The sequence below is a fragment of the Fukomys damarensis genome, unplaced genomic scaffold, assembly GCF_012274545.1.
Source record: "Fukomys damarensis isolate Sample0158 unplaced genomic scaffold, DMR_v1.0_HiC HiC_scaffold_37, whole genome shotgun sequence".
In the NCBI taxonomy this organism is placed as follows: domain Eukaryota; kingdom Metazoa; phylum Chordata; class Mammalia; order Rodentia; family Bathyergidae; genus Fukomys; species Fukomys damarensis.
In genome coordinates, this window is record NW_022900949.1 from 51,878,164 (window position 1) to 51,893,917 (window position 15,754).

General features: G+C 40.7%; 3 pseudogenes; 2 read left to right on the top strand and 1 right to left on the bottom strand.

The window, feature by feature from the left end:
• LOC104863243 overlaps positions 1-3,734 on the top strand; it is a 4,882-nt pseudogene extending 1,148 nt beyond the window's left edge.
• Positions 1-15,754, top strand: part of LOC104863244 — a 33,413-nt pseudogene that overhangs the window by 2,197 nt on the left and 15,462 nt on the right.
• LOC117284504 lies at positions 7,689-8,262 on the bottom strand (annotated as a pseudogene).

A 15,754-nucleotide genomic window follows, 5' to 3' on the forward strand; every position in this document is an offset into this window, starting at 1 on the left:
AAAAAATATTTATTTTTGTAACATAGAGTCTCACCAAGTTGCCCAGGCTGGTCTCGAACTTGCCATCCTCCAGCTTCAGTCTCCTGTAGTGCTAGGACTATAGGCATGCAACACCATGCCTGGGTAGAAGAGACTTTTAAAAAAAATGTTAACATTTTTATTAGTGCATGGTTTATTAGCACATGTCTGCAGTAGATGGTTACATTCATTGTGCTGAATTGGTGCATGTACATAACCCATCATAATGCTTTCTATTTCCCCTTCCCCTGTACCCTGGCTTTTTCTTTTTGTATTTTTTTGGATAGTGTTATGGCTTATATCTAGATGTTCCTCCAAAGCCTCATGCGCTCACAGGTGGGACTTTTGGGAGGTGATTGTATGATGGATGTGATACTGGATTAGTGCACTCATGGGTTTACACTGTAGCTGGATCCATGGTGCTAGGAGGTGAGGCCTGGGGGAGGAGGTGGATCGCTGTGGGCGTGGTGATTCTATGTGTGGAGGGGGAGAAAGAGAGATGAGAATATATATATATCTTTGCTGCCTTGAGCCCTATCTGCTTCCTGCTTATTGTGCCATGAGCGCTTTCTCCTCTGGCTTGCCCCCTACCATGCCACTCTGCCTTGGAATCAGCCAACTATGGATTGAAACCTCTACAAACTGTGAACCAAAATAAACTTTTACTTCTTTAACTTGTGAGTGTCAGGTATTTTGTCTCAGCAACAGGAACTTAATTAAGACAGCTAAAGTCAGATTTATTTATTTATTGTCTTTAGCAAGTTAATTATCATAAACATAGATTAACAGCTAGACAGACAGACCAAAAATATATACAACACATAAAAGAAACATACTAAATCACAATATACTTTCAGGTACATTGCCCATATACGTTATTATAACTTTTCACTCTTTTTCCCCTATTGTCTGTCTTTTATTTTGTACTTTATTTATATATTGGGTTTCTCATATAAGAGAAACCATGTGATTTTGAAGCTATGTGTCTGATTTATTTTACTAAACATTATGGTCTCCCGGTGTAGTCATTTTCCTACAAATGACTGAAGTTTGCAGAGTAGTATTCTATTGTGTATAAATGTCACACTTTTTTTTTTTTTTTTTTTTGGTTTTTTGAGACAGGGTCTCACTAGGTAGTTGAGTCTGACCTGGAACTCACTATGTAGCCCAGGCTGGTCTCGAACTCCCGGCAATCCTCCTGCCTCAGCCTCCCGAGTGCTGGGATTACAGGCGTGTGCCACCACACCAGGCTAAATATCACACTTTCTCTATCCACTCATCTACTTCAAAGATTTGACTGTTATGAGTCGTGCTGCTTTGAACATAGGTGTGCATGCATCACTGTAATATGTTAACTTTAACTCATTTGGGAAGATACATAGAAGGGGAATAGCTGGGTCAAATGGAATTTGTAGTTTTAGTTTTTTGAGGAATCTCCACACTGATTTCCATAGTGGTCATAGCATTTTACATTTCCATCAGCAATGAAGGAGGGCAAGGGATTTAGCTCAGTGGTGCCACACCTGCCTTGCAAGTGCAAGGTCCTGAGATTCCCCCTGGTACTGGGGGGAAAAACAATGAAAAAGGGCCCTCTCCCTCAGCCTCTCCAGCATTTTTTCATTGGTTGATTTCTTGATAACAGCCATTCTTTCTGGAGTGAGATGGAATCTCAGCATAGTTTTCATTTGCATCTCTGGAATGGCCAGTGATGTTGAATATTTTTTCGTGTGTTTATTGGCTGTTTGTAATTCTACATCTGAGAAGTGTCTGTTCATTTCAGATGCTCATTTTTTCAGAAAAGTATTTATTGGTACATTGTAGATATACATAATGATAGCATTCATCACAGGGAATTTGTACCAGTACGTGATATATCTTGCTTCTTCTTTTTTTACCCCATTCCCCCCTCCATTATGTACAAAAGCTTTGTTTCTATTTTTCCTTTGATTTTTTCCTTGTCCCTTCTTCCCTTGCCTTGTTCCCCTTTTCCCAATGTCTATTGTGCGTTTTAATCCTGATTTCCACTTGGAAACGCAAGTTGTCTCCAGGGCCAGCCCCAGGCCTGGACTGGCTCCTTCTGCTTTCCTGCTATGGCGTTGGAGGGGCTGTGAGGGCCTGAAGGCACAGGAAGGGTCAGGTTATCAATGGATGTGAAATTATTTGTCCCTGAGTTTGCTGAGCTTATTGTGGCATGGACAGAGTCTTCAGAAGCATGTTTCTTGGCCGGGTGTGGTGGTGCATGCCTGTAATCCCAGCTCTCGGGAGGCTGAGGCAGGAGGATCGCTGTGAGTTCGAGACCAGCCTGGGCTACATAGTGAGTTCCAGGTCAGTCTCAACTACCTAGTGAGACCCTGTCTCAAAAAACAAACTAACAGACCTCCCCCGCAGTAGTGGAAAGAAAAGCCAGGGCTGGGAATTTGACTCAGTGGTTCCGCTGCCTGCTTCAGAAGCACAAGGGCCTGAGTTCGATCACCAGTACCCCCCCAAAAAAAAGAAAGAAAGAAAAAAAGAAAAGCCAGATCCCAGTGCAGTTGGATTTGGGAGGCATGCTGGCAGCACTGGAGAAGAAGCAGCATGCCCAGCAGGCCAAGCAGCCCTTCAGACCAGTTGTGTTCTCAGCTGGAGCAGTGCCCGTCCCTTCCAAAGGAGCCAGCTCCAGGGACAGGGGCCAACACTTCAGTCAGGTGAAGACTCCACGCAACCCCTTGGATTCCAGCGCCCCGCTAATAAAGCAGGGGAAGCAGGGAGGTCCCCAAGACCAAGAAGCCCACCTCACTGATGAAGATTATTTTGAAAGAACAGGAAGAGAGAAAGCAGTAGAGACTCCGAGAAAATGCTGTGAGCCCCGCTACAGCCAGTGACGAGGCACGGGATAAAGAGAGGGGTGCTGAGGAGCAGGCGGCCAACCAGGCCCCAGGACTGAGGGGAACAGAAGAGTTGGCCTCCACGCCTGCGGTCGAGGGCCAATCAGAAGAGCCGCGTGGTGGAGAGCTCCGGAAGGCCGAGGCCTGTGCCGGTCCAGGCCGCCTTCCTCAAGATCCACAACCACAGGTTCCGGGATTACGGCAGCCAGATGCTCAGTAAGAAGTGGACGCCGGAGTCACGGACCTACTCAAGGAACGGGCCCTCTTCCGAGACTGTATGTACCGAAAGGATCCAGTCAAAGTTAAGACCAAACGCCGGCTCGTGCTGGGGCTGAGGGAAGTTCTCGAACATCTAAAGCTCCAGAAGCTGAAATTCATCATCATTTCTCCCAACTGCGAGCAGATACAGTGGAGAGGTGGGCTGGATGACACTGCGCGCCATCATCCATCACGCCTGGGCGCAGAACATGCCCTCTGTGTTTGCGCTCAGTCCTAAGGGCGCAGATCGAACAAAACAGTTCTCGTCAGCGTTGGGGGGACCTTCAGCTAGGATGGGGCGCGGGACCAGTTCCACAAGATGGTTGAGCTGGTCGTGGCTGCCCGGCAGGCGTGCAAGGCCATGCGCGAGAAAGTGCGATGCGGGGAGCTGGCAGGGGAGCCCACGCCTCCGACACCTCAGCCCACCCTCAGAGGCCCCCGTCGGCCCCTCCGGAGAAGAGCCGCACTGCGTTGAAATCTGAAGAAAGCATCCGGAAGCGTACCCTCGCTGTACCCTGGAGCTAAAGAATGGAGCTGGAAGAATCCTTGCAGGCCTCAGCCTCTCGGGTGACAAACTTGAATTTATTTATTTAAATAATTTTTCTTTCTCTTTTCTTGGACCCAGGGATCAAACTCGGGACCTTGTGCTTACGAGGCAGGCGGCGGAACCACTGAGCTAAATCCCGGGCCTAAACTTGAGTTTGTAAGGGGAGAATTTTTTCCTGTGCAACCGTGTATTGTGGGTAAGGAGGAGAGGCTTGAAAAGACTTTGGGCTTTTTCTTCTCAGTGTTTCACTGACCTAATGTATTTTTGTGTGACTGTTGAATTTGGAAACTAACCCGCACAGAAGGCACACGAAGTGATGGTTGCAGGCCTTCAGAGACGTGGATTCCATCTGACCAGCGGGCAGATCCATCAGCAGAAGCCTTTCCTAGAAGCCTGCTGGTAGAGCTTTGGCTCTGAGTACGCTGTGGGTCTGGAGAACACCGGAAAGGGTAGTACTTGAGCGCTTTGGCTGCTAAGGAGGCTTCCCCTCCACTGCGGCACAGTTGAGCCAAGGGGGTCCAGGCAGGCAGGCAGGGGGATCCTTCCTGCCAGGGCTTCGGCAGGGGCGCGGAGGAGCTGTTCCTCTCCAGGGATGCTGATGTTGGCACAGTGGGCGGTGGGGAAGGGCCCTTTCTCAGGGGACAAAGCTCTTCATCGGAACATTGGGGAGGATTTGCTAAGATGAGCCTTAGAAGGAACATGCTTTTCTAAACTGCAACTTTTTGACACGAAGTATTCCTTTCAGTCTGTATTTCCAAAGGGGGGAAAATGTATATTGAAGTTCTAGATTTGTTTAGTAATCTACAAACTTTTCTTTTTAAAATGAACATCTTCTGAATGTGATTTATGTCACAGAGGCCAAGGGGCAGAGCTTACTTTCATACTTTCCCTGTAAGAAAAAGGGCTTATTTATTTTGAATAAAGAGTGATTATTTAATTTCAAAACAAAAATCCCTATTTCCACTTTGGATTTCTCACACCAGAGAAACAATGTATTCAAACGTGTGTTTGATTTATTTCACTTAAGAATATGGTCATCCTTTATGGCAGAATAATACTCCATTGTGTAAAAAGAATCTTTATTGGTTTGTCCATCGATGGGCATTTGGGCTGATTCCTAGATTTAGCTATTAAGAATTGTCAGATGCCCATTTTTAATTGGGTCTTTAAATTTGGGAGACTAATTTTTTGGTATTTATATATTCTAGGTATTAAGCCTTTGTTTAAGGAGCAGCTAGTAAAAAATTTTTTTCCATTCTGTAGGTTGTCTTTTCACTCTGTTGAGGCAGGAGGATCTCCTCAAGTTTGAGGCCAGCCTTGCTACATAGTGAGTTCAAGGACAGTCCGAACAACATAGTGAGACCCTTTCTCAAAAAAAAAAAAGCTTTTAAACATTTGTTACTGTTTTTTGAGGCAGGGCTTCACTATAGTTCAGGCTGCCTTTGAACTCCCAGTGATACTCCTGCTTCAGCTTCCTAATTTCTGGGTTTACAGGTATGCACTACCACACCCAGTAGCTTTTTTGAAAAAGAGTTTTTAAAAAACATTTATGGTCTTAATTTTATATACAGGACTGACAGAAGACATTAGTAAAAGAATACTTTCTAACCCTTACGGATTTTCAAGGGTATGCTTTGGCAGGATTTCCAAAGCACAGGACAAACAATCCTTTGTCAGTGGAAAAGGGTCTGGATTAAAGCCAATAGTATGAACGATATGTGCTAAGTTAGGTGGACTCTAATAATGAAAAATTTTAAATTTCCCTTTACTTTAGCCAACAATCTGGGCAAGATGAACAACACTTCATTTGTCTCAACTTCTCTGTTTAAAACAAAACAAAAGAGTAAGCAATTATTAAGTGGAATATAAAATCAGAACACTATTGAGTTTGACAAAATTTATTGGTTATTTTGGTAAAGACATTCATCTCAGTCGTTTCTCTCTTCATCTTGATCTTAGATTAGTATTTCATTTGGGTCAAGAAAAGAGTATGTAGAAGAGGGATGTTATTTTAACAGTGAAATGCACAAAAATGAATAGTTTGCCTACGTAAAAATTAAGTGAAATTCATGTATTTTGATATAGTTAAATCATGTAAGAACTAATAGTTCTATATACATTTACATTGTTTTACTTGGGGCTTAATCTAAACTTTAATGTAAAAGAACAACTTATTAGGCATATGTACAGATTTCTTCTCTGGAGTTACTATCTATTAAAAAAGATCAGCAAGGGCCAGGGATTTATCTCAGTTGTGTCACTGCCTGCCTCTCAAGTGCAAGGTCCCGAGTTCAATCTCTGGTACCAAATAAAGTAAAGTAAAATAAAATAAAATAGATCAGCAAGTAACTCCTACCAATAAAATAGTCTGAAGCTGCCCCCTAATTTAACACTGGAGGAAATCATTGCATCATTTTTGTTTTGTCTGTGGCTATGCTTTCTTTTGTTGTTGTTGTTGTTTTGAGACAGGGTTTCACTAGGTAGTTGAGACTGACCTGGAACTCACTATTTAGCCCAGGCTGGTCTCAAACTCACAGAGATCCTCCTGCCTCAGCCTCCCAAGTGCTGGGATTACAGGCATGCGCCACCACACCCAGAATGTGGCTATGCTTTCAAAGGTATGTTTAACTGTCACATTTAAAAGAAGTCCACATACAATACAAAAATACACAAAAAAATCACCCTACAATATACAGATCTAACAGTATATGTGGTGAACAATTCCATAAAATGTGTTTGAAGAGGCATTTTCTTTCCTTTTATTTTCAGTACCTACAATATGCTTTTTTTTGGGTGCTGGGGATTGAACTCTATGGACCTTTCACTTGCAAGGGAGGTGGTGGCACCACTGAGCTAAATCCCCAGCCCTACAATGTGCTTTTGAGAGGCCACTGGACAGTATGTGTACACTTAAAATAAACCATATAATTGTTGTGATAAATCTTGTAGTGGGTTCAATTCAAATTTGATTTAACAGCTTAGTGATGTAAATGTGTAGACAAAGTTACAGAAAATGCATCTCATTGTTTTCTGTCTTCTACAATGTTATTTTTTTTGGGGGGGGTGTTTATACCTTAAAAAAATAAAAAACTAGAGCTGGGGATTTAGCTCAGTGGCACCATGCCTTGCAAACACAAGGTCCTGAGTTCGATCCCCAGTACTAAAGTAAATAGATAAATAAATAAAATGAATAAAAACCAGCCAAATACTTAAGAAGTACATACATTTAAATTTTTGGTGGTGGTTTGTATTTTAAAAGAAACAGCTTCCTTGTGCTTTGCCTCACATTCTGGTGGAAATGCTTACAGTAACTAGCTAATAAACAGAAACTAAGAGAAACACATTCGAAATAGTGATTTACTTTGGTAGCAAGTAGCTGTTCTTCAAAGCCTAATGAAGGTAGAAAAGACCATTAAAATGAAATGGGCTATTTCAAATACTTGATACTTCATATAGAATTTTTAAAAAAAATTTTTTGTAAAAGAGCTAAGTATCTGTATCCACAGATAGCAATGTGATACCTAATAATATGACAACAAAACAAATGCCCATAAGGAAGAAAACCTCTATTTTAATTTTATCTAAATTTCCTTTAGAAATTTCCTAAAGAGGAAATTCCTGAGAGCCCGACAGTTTAGGTAATGAAGGAGTTAGTTTAGGAGTAGTTGCTTACAGTTTGAAATAGACAGTAATTTTTTGCTTCGCTCTTAATGTGCTAATAGTTGTGTCTAAAAACATATGCAATTCTTGAAAAGGTACCATTTCTTGTTTCTTTATCATCTGTAACCTTTGGAAACTAAACACATGAAACTACAAAGTTAGCAAATGTCTTGAAATTTGTATATAAAACACAAATTACTTCTGATTTCAAACTCTCACTTATTAGTGTATCACTTACTCTTAAAGCAGCTCCAAAGATAGTCTTATATCATTCTTTAAAAAGGGGAAATTGTTCCCTTTAACTTGACACCCATCCCACATCCCTATTCAAAACACATTGTTTAATTGTCTTGGCCATGGACGTTTCCAAGGTGAGATTTTATTTTGTTCCCATAGCTCCTGGTTATCAGAAAACCCATGCTTTCTTTTATTTATTGGTTTAGTACCAGGGATCGAACTCAGGACCTTAAGCTTGCAAGGCAGGCTGCGGAACCACTGAGCTAAATCCCCAGCCCATACTTCATTGAAAGAGTTTTGTCTGAATATTCTTCATCCTCATCTTTGCTTCTGGGGGCATTTCCTCTGGTTCACTATCTTCCTCTTCTTTAAAAGCTGCTGCTTTTAGGGTTTTGGGAGCAAGAACTGGAACAGCTTTAAGCTTACTTGATTCAAGTTTGAAAGTTAGAACAGATTCTTTCTTTGTTGTCTGACTACCTATGGCAAATCCAAACCTGGAGTTCTTTGTAGGCTTTGTTGGGAGGTCTGCAGCTTCTTCAGCTGATCACGTCTCAGCTCTGTGACTGGAATTTTCCCCTCCGTTTCTCCAGCGGCTCCAGCTCGACTCGGCTTCCCAGGCTTCTCCTCTGTCGCCTTTCTGTCCGCCATATTCCCAGCTGCAGCCTCCCCTGCAGCCACCCCAAGAACCAGCAACCTTTTAACTTAATGTGATCCCATTTTGTTGATTCTTGGTATTATTTCTTTTGTAATTGGGGTTATGTTCAGAAAGTCTTTGAGTACACCTATGTCTTCAAGAGTTTTACCTGTTTTATCTTCCAGCAGATTTTTTTGTTTTAAGATTTCAATCTTTGATCCATTTGGATTATTAGTGCACAGTGAGAGATACCAGCCCAGGTTCAATCTTCAGCATGTGAACAGTCAGTTTTCTCAGAACCATTTGTGAAACAGGGTATTTTTCCTCTAGCAAAAGTGTTTGTTCAGCTCCTTTGTTAAAGATAAGGTAGCTGAGTTTACCTGGAGATGTTTTTGTATCCTCTATTCTGTTCCATTGATCCGCAAGTCTGTTCCCTCCTATCAATACCATGCTTTTGGTTTTGTTTTGTTTTTCTTTTTTTTTTCCTCATTGAGTTTATTGGTACATATTAGGTTTACAGTACAGTTACATTCCTTATTGGGCTCTTGTACCTTTACATGACAGGTCTTGGTTCTCATTTTTTCCCCTTGTCCCTGTCCTCCCTTCACCACTCCTCCCTCCCCCTTTACAAACACTTCATTTCCATTTCTTTATTTTCTCATATTTTTCTTTTCCCTTATTAGCTTTCCCCTACCCTTCCTACTTTCCCTTACACCTTTAGCCCTTTTCTTCCTAGTTCACATTGTCAATTATCTCATTAGGATCTTATGTACTATTATAGTTTATTCACACCAGAGAAACTATTTAGTATTTACACATGTGACTTATTTATTTCGCTTAGGAGTACATCCTCAATATGTATCCATTTTCCTATGAATGAATCTAATTTCTCATTCTTTATGTCTGAGTAATATTCCATTTATAGAAAAACCACATCTTCTTTATCCAGTTTCCAACTGATGGGAAAATGGGCTGTTTCCAAGTTTTAGCTATTACAAACTGTGCTGCTATAAACATAGGTGCGTGTATATCACTGTTATATGATTCTTTTAATTCTTTTGGAAAGATACCATGTTGTTTTTAATCACTGTAGCTTTGAAGTGTAACTTGAAGTCTGGGATTGTGATACCCCTGCCTTGCCCTTATTGCCCAGAATTGCTTTTGCTATTCCATATCTCTTGGTTCCATATGAATTTTAGGGTTATATTTTCTAGTTCTGTGAGAATGCTGTTGATATTTTGATTGGGATTGTATTAAATCTTTGTAACAGTTTTGGAAGTATGGCCATTTCCACTATATTGATTCTGCCTTTCCAGGACCAGGGTATATCTTTCTATTTTCTGATATCCTCTTGATTTCCTTTTTCAGAGTACTGTAGTTTTCTTTGTAAGGGCTTTCATTTCCTTGGTTAGATTAATTCCTAAGTATTTCATTTTCTTTTTTTTAATATTAGTAATCAGAAGGAATATTTTATTAAACTTCAGTTTTTAAAAAAGTACATTCATGTACATTTTTACTCATACGTTATGTGACTGAAATGGTTGTACAGTAATTACCACCCCTTTTGTGGTACTGGAGATTGAACCCAAGACCTTTGCCCTCAGCTATACACTTTTTTTTTTTTATACTGGGAATTGAACTAGGCACCTTGTACTTGCAAGGCAGGTGGAGGCACCACTGAGCTAAATCCCTGGCCCACATTTTCTTGATACTATGGTGAAAGGTGTTGTTTCCCTAACTTCTCTCTTGGTGAGTTTATTGTTGGTGTACAGGAACACTGTTGATTTTTGCATGTTGACTTTTTATTTGTCCATGCTACTGAATATGGTTATTAATTTTAGGAATCTTTTGGTGGAGTTTTTGGAGTCTTCTATGTAGAGGTTCATGTTGTCTGCAGATAATGATAATTTAACTTCTTCCTTTCCATTTTTTTTCCTCTTGTCTAATTGCACTGGCTAATGTTTTGGGAATTATACTGAATAGGAGTGGTTATAGTTGACATCCTTGCCTTGTTCCTGACTTTAGAGGAAACATATTCAGCTTTTCTCCATTTAATATATTTTTGGCCATTGGTTTGTCATAGATAGCTTTTCTTAGATTGAGAGGAAGACCTTCTATACTTATTTTCTTCATTTTTTAAAATCATGAATGGATATTGGATCTTGTTAAAGGCTTTTTTTGTGTGTGTCTATAGATATAATCATGTGATTTTTGTTCTTACTTCTGTTTATTTGGTGTATTACATTTATTGATTTGCATATGTTGAACCAGTCCTACATTCCTGGAGTGAATTCTACTTGGTCATGGTATATGACCTTCTGATGATTTGCTGCATTCTGTTTGCCAGTATCTTATTGAGGATTTTTGCATCTATGTTCATTAAAGAGATTGGCCTCTAGTTCTCATTTTTGGTTGGGTTGTCTTCTGGATTTAGAATCAGGGTAATGTTTGCTTCCAGGAATGACTTTGGGAGTACTGCATCCCTTCTGATTTCATTAGAGTTTGAGGAATATTGGTATTAGATCTTCTCTAAAGTTCTTGGAGTATTTGGCAGTGAATCCATTGGGATCTGAACTTTTCCTAGTTGGTAGTTTATTACTTATTCAATTTCAATGACTGATATTGGATGATTTAGGGTTTTTATATCTTCCTGGTTCAGCTTTGTTAGTTTATACATATTTTTGAATCTATCCATTTCTTCAACTTTTTCCACTTTATTAGAGCTGCTTTTTTTTAAGAGTAAGTGACACAAGGTCCTGAGTTCGATCCCCAGTACTAAAATAAATAGATAAATAAATAAAATGAATAAAAACCAGCCAAATACTTAAGAAGTACATACATTTAAATTTTTGGTGGTGGTTTGTATTTTAAAAGAAACAGCTTCCTTGTGCTTTGCCTCACATTCTGGTGGAAATGCTTACAGTAACTAGCTAATAAACAAAAACTAAGAGAAGCACATTCAAAATAGTGATTTACTTTGGTAGCAAGTAGCTGTTCTTCAAAGCCTAATGAAGGTAGAAAAGACCATTAAAATGAAATGGGCTATTTCAAATACTTGATACTTCGTATAGAATTTTTTTTAAAAATTATTTTTTGTAAAAGAGCTAAGTATCTGTATCCACAGATAGCAATGTGATACCTAATAATATGACAACAAAACAAATGCCCATAAGGAAGAAAACCTCTATTTTAATTTTATCTAAATTTCCTAAAGAGGAAATTCCTGAGAGCCCGACAGTTTAGGTAATGAAGGAGTTAGTTTAGGAGTAGTTGCTTACAGTTTGAAATAGACAGTGGCTCAGTTCCCTCTCCCTAAGGAGTTAATGGGTCCCAGTATAGAGACAAAAAGCCCTCAATAGGGCTTTCTTCTATGCTTCTATGAAAGATGTGATATTATCCTAGCTTTAGACAGAGATATCTGTCTAGTGAATACTTGAGTTTCACAAGGCATGGATGCTTTGTGGGCTTATTGGGTCTCCTTCTGCATGGGCTGCCATTTTAAGGATCCGAGACCTAGTTGTTTCTCACTATAAGTGAGCCATGAGAAACTTCATGAATCATGCTTTGCAGATCCTACTGACTTTGCCACTAGGTTGTAGTCTTGATCAGTGCAAAGGTTTGACCCTGCCAGTTTAAAATAAGGAATAGCTTATCTACCATGGCAACATGGTTTGGTTCAAAATGTACTAGGAAATGGCAAGAGACAGGTACAGGATGGCTTTTTTTTTTTTTGAGACAAAGTCTCTATTTAGTTTAGCCTGGCCTGAGCACACAATGATCCTCCTGCCTCAGCCTCCCAAGTGCTGGGATTATAAGCATGTATCACCATGCCTAGGTGGGATGTTATTTATACTATGAGACTACTTTTTAGTTAAATTGTTTCTGCTTTAAAAATGGTGGGATGAAATTCCTTATATTCAGGCCTTTGTGACCCCTTATGTCAGGAAAAGCCCATAACTACGGGCTTTCTTTCTCTGTTTCTATACAGTGCCCTGTGAGGTAGAAAGAGATATCTTTGATGGGCCTATCCTCAGATCCCCACCTGTCTATGGGGTGGGGATATGGGTCTCTCCCATATCCCATATAATGAAGAGGCTAACTTGTTCTAGGGACCTCTGCTCAAAGAGCAAAGTTAATAGCTCTTATTTGGGTGTTGCAATTAGGAAAAAGCAAGAAGCTGTATATCTGTATAGACTCCAGGTATACTTTTCTGGTGCTACATATCCATATAGCAATCTGGAAAGAAGGAGCTTGCCGACTAATAAGCAGTAATCTGTAAAACACAAGCAGAAAATTCTACAACTCTTAGAGACAGTCTGTCTTTCCAAGCAGATTTCTGTCATTCATTGCAAGGGATCCCAAAAAGACACATGTAAGATCTTTTTGGGAGAGCAAAAGGCTGATAGGGAGGCCAGAAGGGCAGTGTACAGCCCCTTAAGACCTTACCTTTATTCCAAGTTCCTGAGGAAACATTCTGGCCCTTCCTCAAGGGATACGACGACAAGCTATAAAAATCCTAAATGGGAAATTGTCTCTAGAATTTTCATAGGACCAAGAAGAAATCTATTCCTGAGACCCTCTAGAAGACCTGAGGTGCCTCTTCAGAAAGCAAGACTTTAGTATTGCTCTGGATGCAGATAAGTAGTTACTAATGATGCTAATTCAACACAGCTTACATGGGTACTTGTATTGAGACTAGTGTTTTTAATTAGATCCATTATGTGGTAGTCTTGCTAAGGCTATGACTCCGAAGCTCTCAATAATTTATCTAACCTCTTTTTGCCATAGTTTGTCCTCCACAAGAAGCGTAGAAATCTGAATTGCTCCTCATATTTGGGTTCTACACCCCCAACATAACAGTGGACTCACTGGCTTTCTCCCAATGAACAGATAGCTCAACAGTCACTAACCCTTTTCTCATTTGGTTTTTTTTCTTCAACCCCACCAGGGAGCCACAACACCCTAAGGTAGTTGGAGAGCACATAATTCCTAATAGGTAGGGTCTACAGCCTCTTCCTGCTAGAATAAGCTGTAGAAGACAGAGATCTCTTTTCCCTCAGCACTCCATAAATAATTATGGCAATTTGTGTCTCTCAGGGGAAATGGGACAGGAGATTGGAGATGGCAGAGCTGTTAATTACAAAATACCAGAACACATGTGCAGAACAGTTCCCAAAGCCTTGCACTTGAATTTCTCATGATGACTTGATCATGTTTTTGATAGGATGGCCTAGACCTGAAATCAGCCTAAGAATGACAATCACCACTGAGTTTTTGCCATTGTATTTTCTCTTGTGTCATGGTCCACCCTCGTGCTGTAGGGTGTATTTTTCCTATTTTTACTTGGCCTGAACTCTCTCTGTAGAGCCTGTTTCTTTTCCTAACTCAAATAACTTTGCTACTGTTAAAAGATTGAATGTTGGCATATCAAAAGAACCAATTATGTACCACCTCAGTCCCAAAGAAGAAATCCATAATTATGGTATGAATATTAAGACGACCCAAGTTTGATTTACAGCTAATATACACTAAATGTGACAGCTGTATCTCCACTAATAGAAAATAATTCATCAGTAATTTTATAGAGTTAACTGTCTAAATATTAAATATTTAATAGTGGCTATACTATTAAGGATACAGAGGGTTAGGAATAGTGGAATGCAGAGGGAAAACTTTAAACCTTACACTATGTGATATGTGAAGGTGGAGAAAGAAGTGGTACAAAGGATCCTATTGGGGAGCAGAGGATGTTTATGGAATGAGGTAAAGGTAACAAAAACTCTGACAAGAAATAGAAGATGGAGGAAAACAAAAGCAATTATGTGGGGGAGGAAAAATAAGAGAAAAAATTAAGGGGGAAAAAGTGAAAGGAAGAAAAAAGTAAAGAGAAAATAGAAGTTAAAAGAAAGAGGTAAGAACCAAGGAAAAAGGACAAAGGAAAATTTCCCCAAACTGGTAAATAATATAAAGGAAAGAAGAGGACTGGGAATATAGCTCAGTGGTGTCATGTCTATCTGGCAAGTGCAAGGCTCTGAGACTGACCCCTTGTGCCAGAAAAAGAAGAAGATAAAGAGGAAAGAAGAAAAAAGAAAGAAAACAAAACAAAAAGGAAAAAAAACAGTATTTCCCTAAGTAAAGACATTTCTGCCGGGGATTTAGCTCAGCTGTTCGGTGGCCTGCCTCTCAAGCGCAAGGACCCGAGTTCGATCCCTGGTACCAAAAAAAAACAAACAAACAAACAAAAAAAAAACATTTCTGTGTAATTCTGAATGTGTGCTTTTCTTGTGGGACCTACAATTTCAAGGCAGTGTCCAAAATCAAGTTATGTCCCTGCTTACACAGTCAGGAGGCAGTCAGACCCTGGATCTGTGTTGGATGCAGGTGCCAGCAGGCACAGGAGCAGGGTGAGGTGCCAGTGCTGCACTTTCAAATCCAGAGCAATTCAGCCTGGGTCAGGCCTCTGTCTACATAGTGGGACCTGTGTCCTTTAGCTGAAGGCCCTGACCACAGCTTCCTGACTTCTGCTGTCCCTTGGTTGTCTTACCCAGTCACTGTGGGAACGTAACATGAGCCCTGAAGTGAAGTCATCCTGTGGCTGCTGAGTCTCAGGTTCAGACAATCAAATCCTCACTAGAATGGTGTCTGACCAAGCCTTCTCTCCAGGAATATGGTGGGCAGTTGGACTGGAGTCACTAACCAGCTGTGCCTGTTGAAGGACTCATGTGGGAGTAGAGTCCCGTACCCTCCCCGCAGCTCACAGAAATTGTGTCTGTTTGGCGACCGTGTTTCTCTCTGAGGCCCTCTGGAGTCCCTGGCTTTCACTTCGTCTTCTTAGGTTCAGTCTCCCTTTTCCATGAGCTAGGAGCCAGGGAGAAAGTGAAGACTGTCTTTTTTCTTCCCCACTTCGTGTTCTGTAGAAGAGACGTTTTAATGTGAGTCTCTAAATGGCAGTGTTTCTCATTTCAGCAGGGACTAGTGGAACAGATGAAGGCCACCAGAGAATCCCAGCAGCATCTGGGACTGCTGCTTGGTTCCCTTCACATGCAGATAGTTTCCTCGAATACTGGAGGCCTCAACGACCAAGAGAGGGACATATGTTCAGGGAATGAGTCTCTGAACGCACAGACTTCACAGTGTCCGTCTCAGCATCTCACCTACCCAGTTGGTGGACTCGGATGGGTCTCTGTCATTGAACTTCTACACTGTTAACATGGGTCTCACTGCCATCCTCAGCAGCTAGGTGGCTAAAGACGCCTGGTTTTAGATCTGGCTGCTGGCTTCCCAGCACTTAGCAGGTGCTCACCAAATGGATTTAACTCAGTTTCTCTGTTTTCTCTCCAATTAAATAACATTAAGGAAGTTCCCACTGTATGCTTCTTTAAAAAGAGGGAATGTCAGGTGTGGTTGTGCAGGCTTGTAATCCTAGTACTGTGGGAGGCTAAGGCTGGAAGATGGCAAGTTCAAACCCAGCTTGGGCAACTTAGTAACTTAGTGAGGCCTTATCTCAAAAAAAAAAAAAAAAAAAGTCTGGGGATG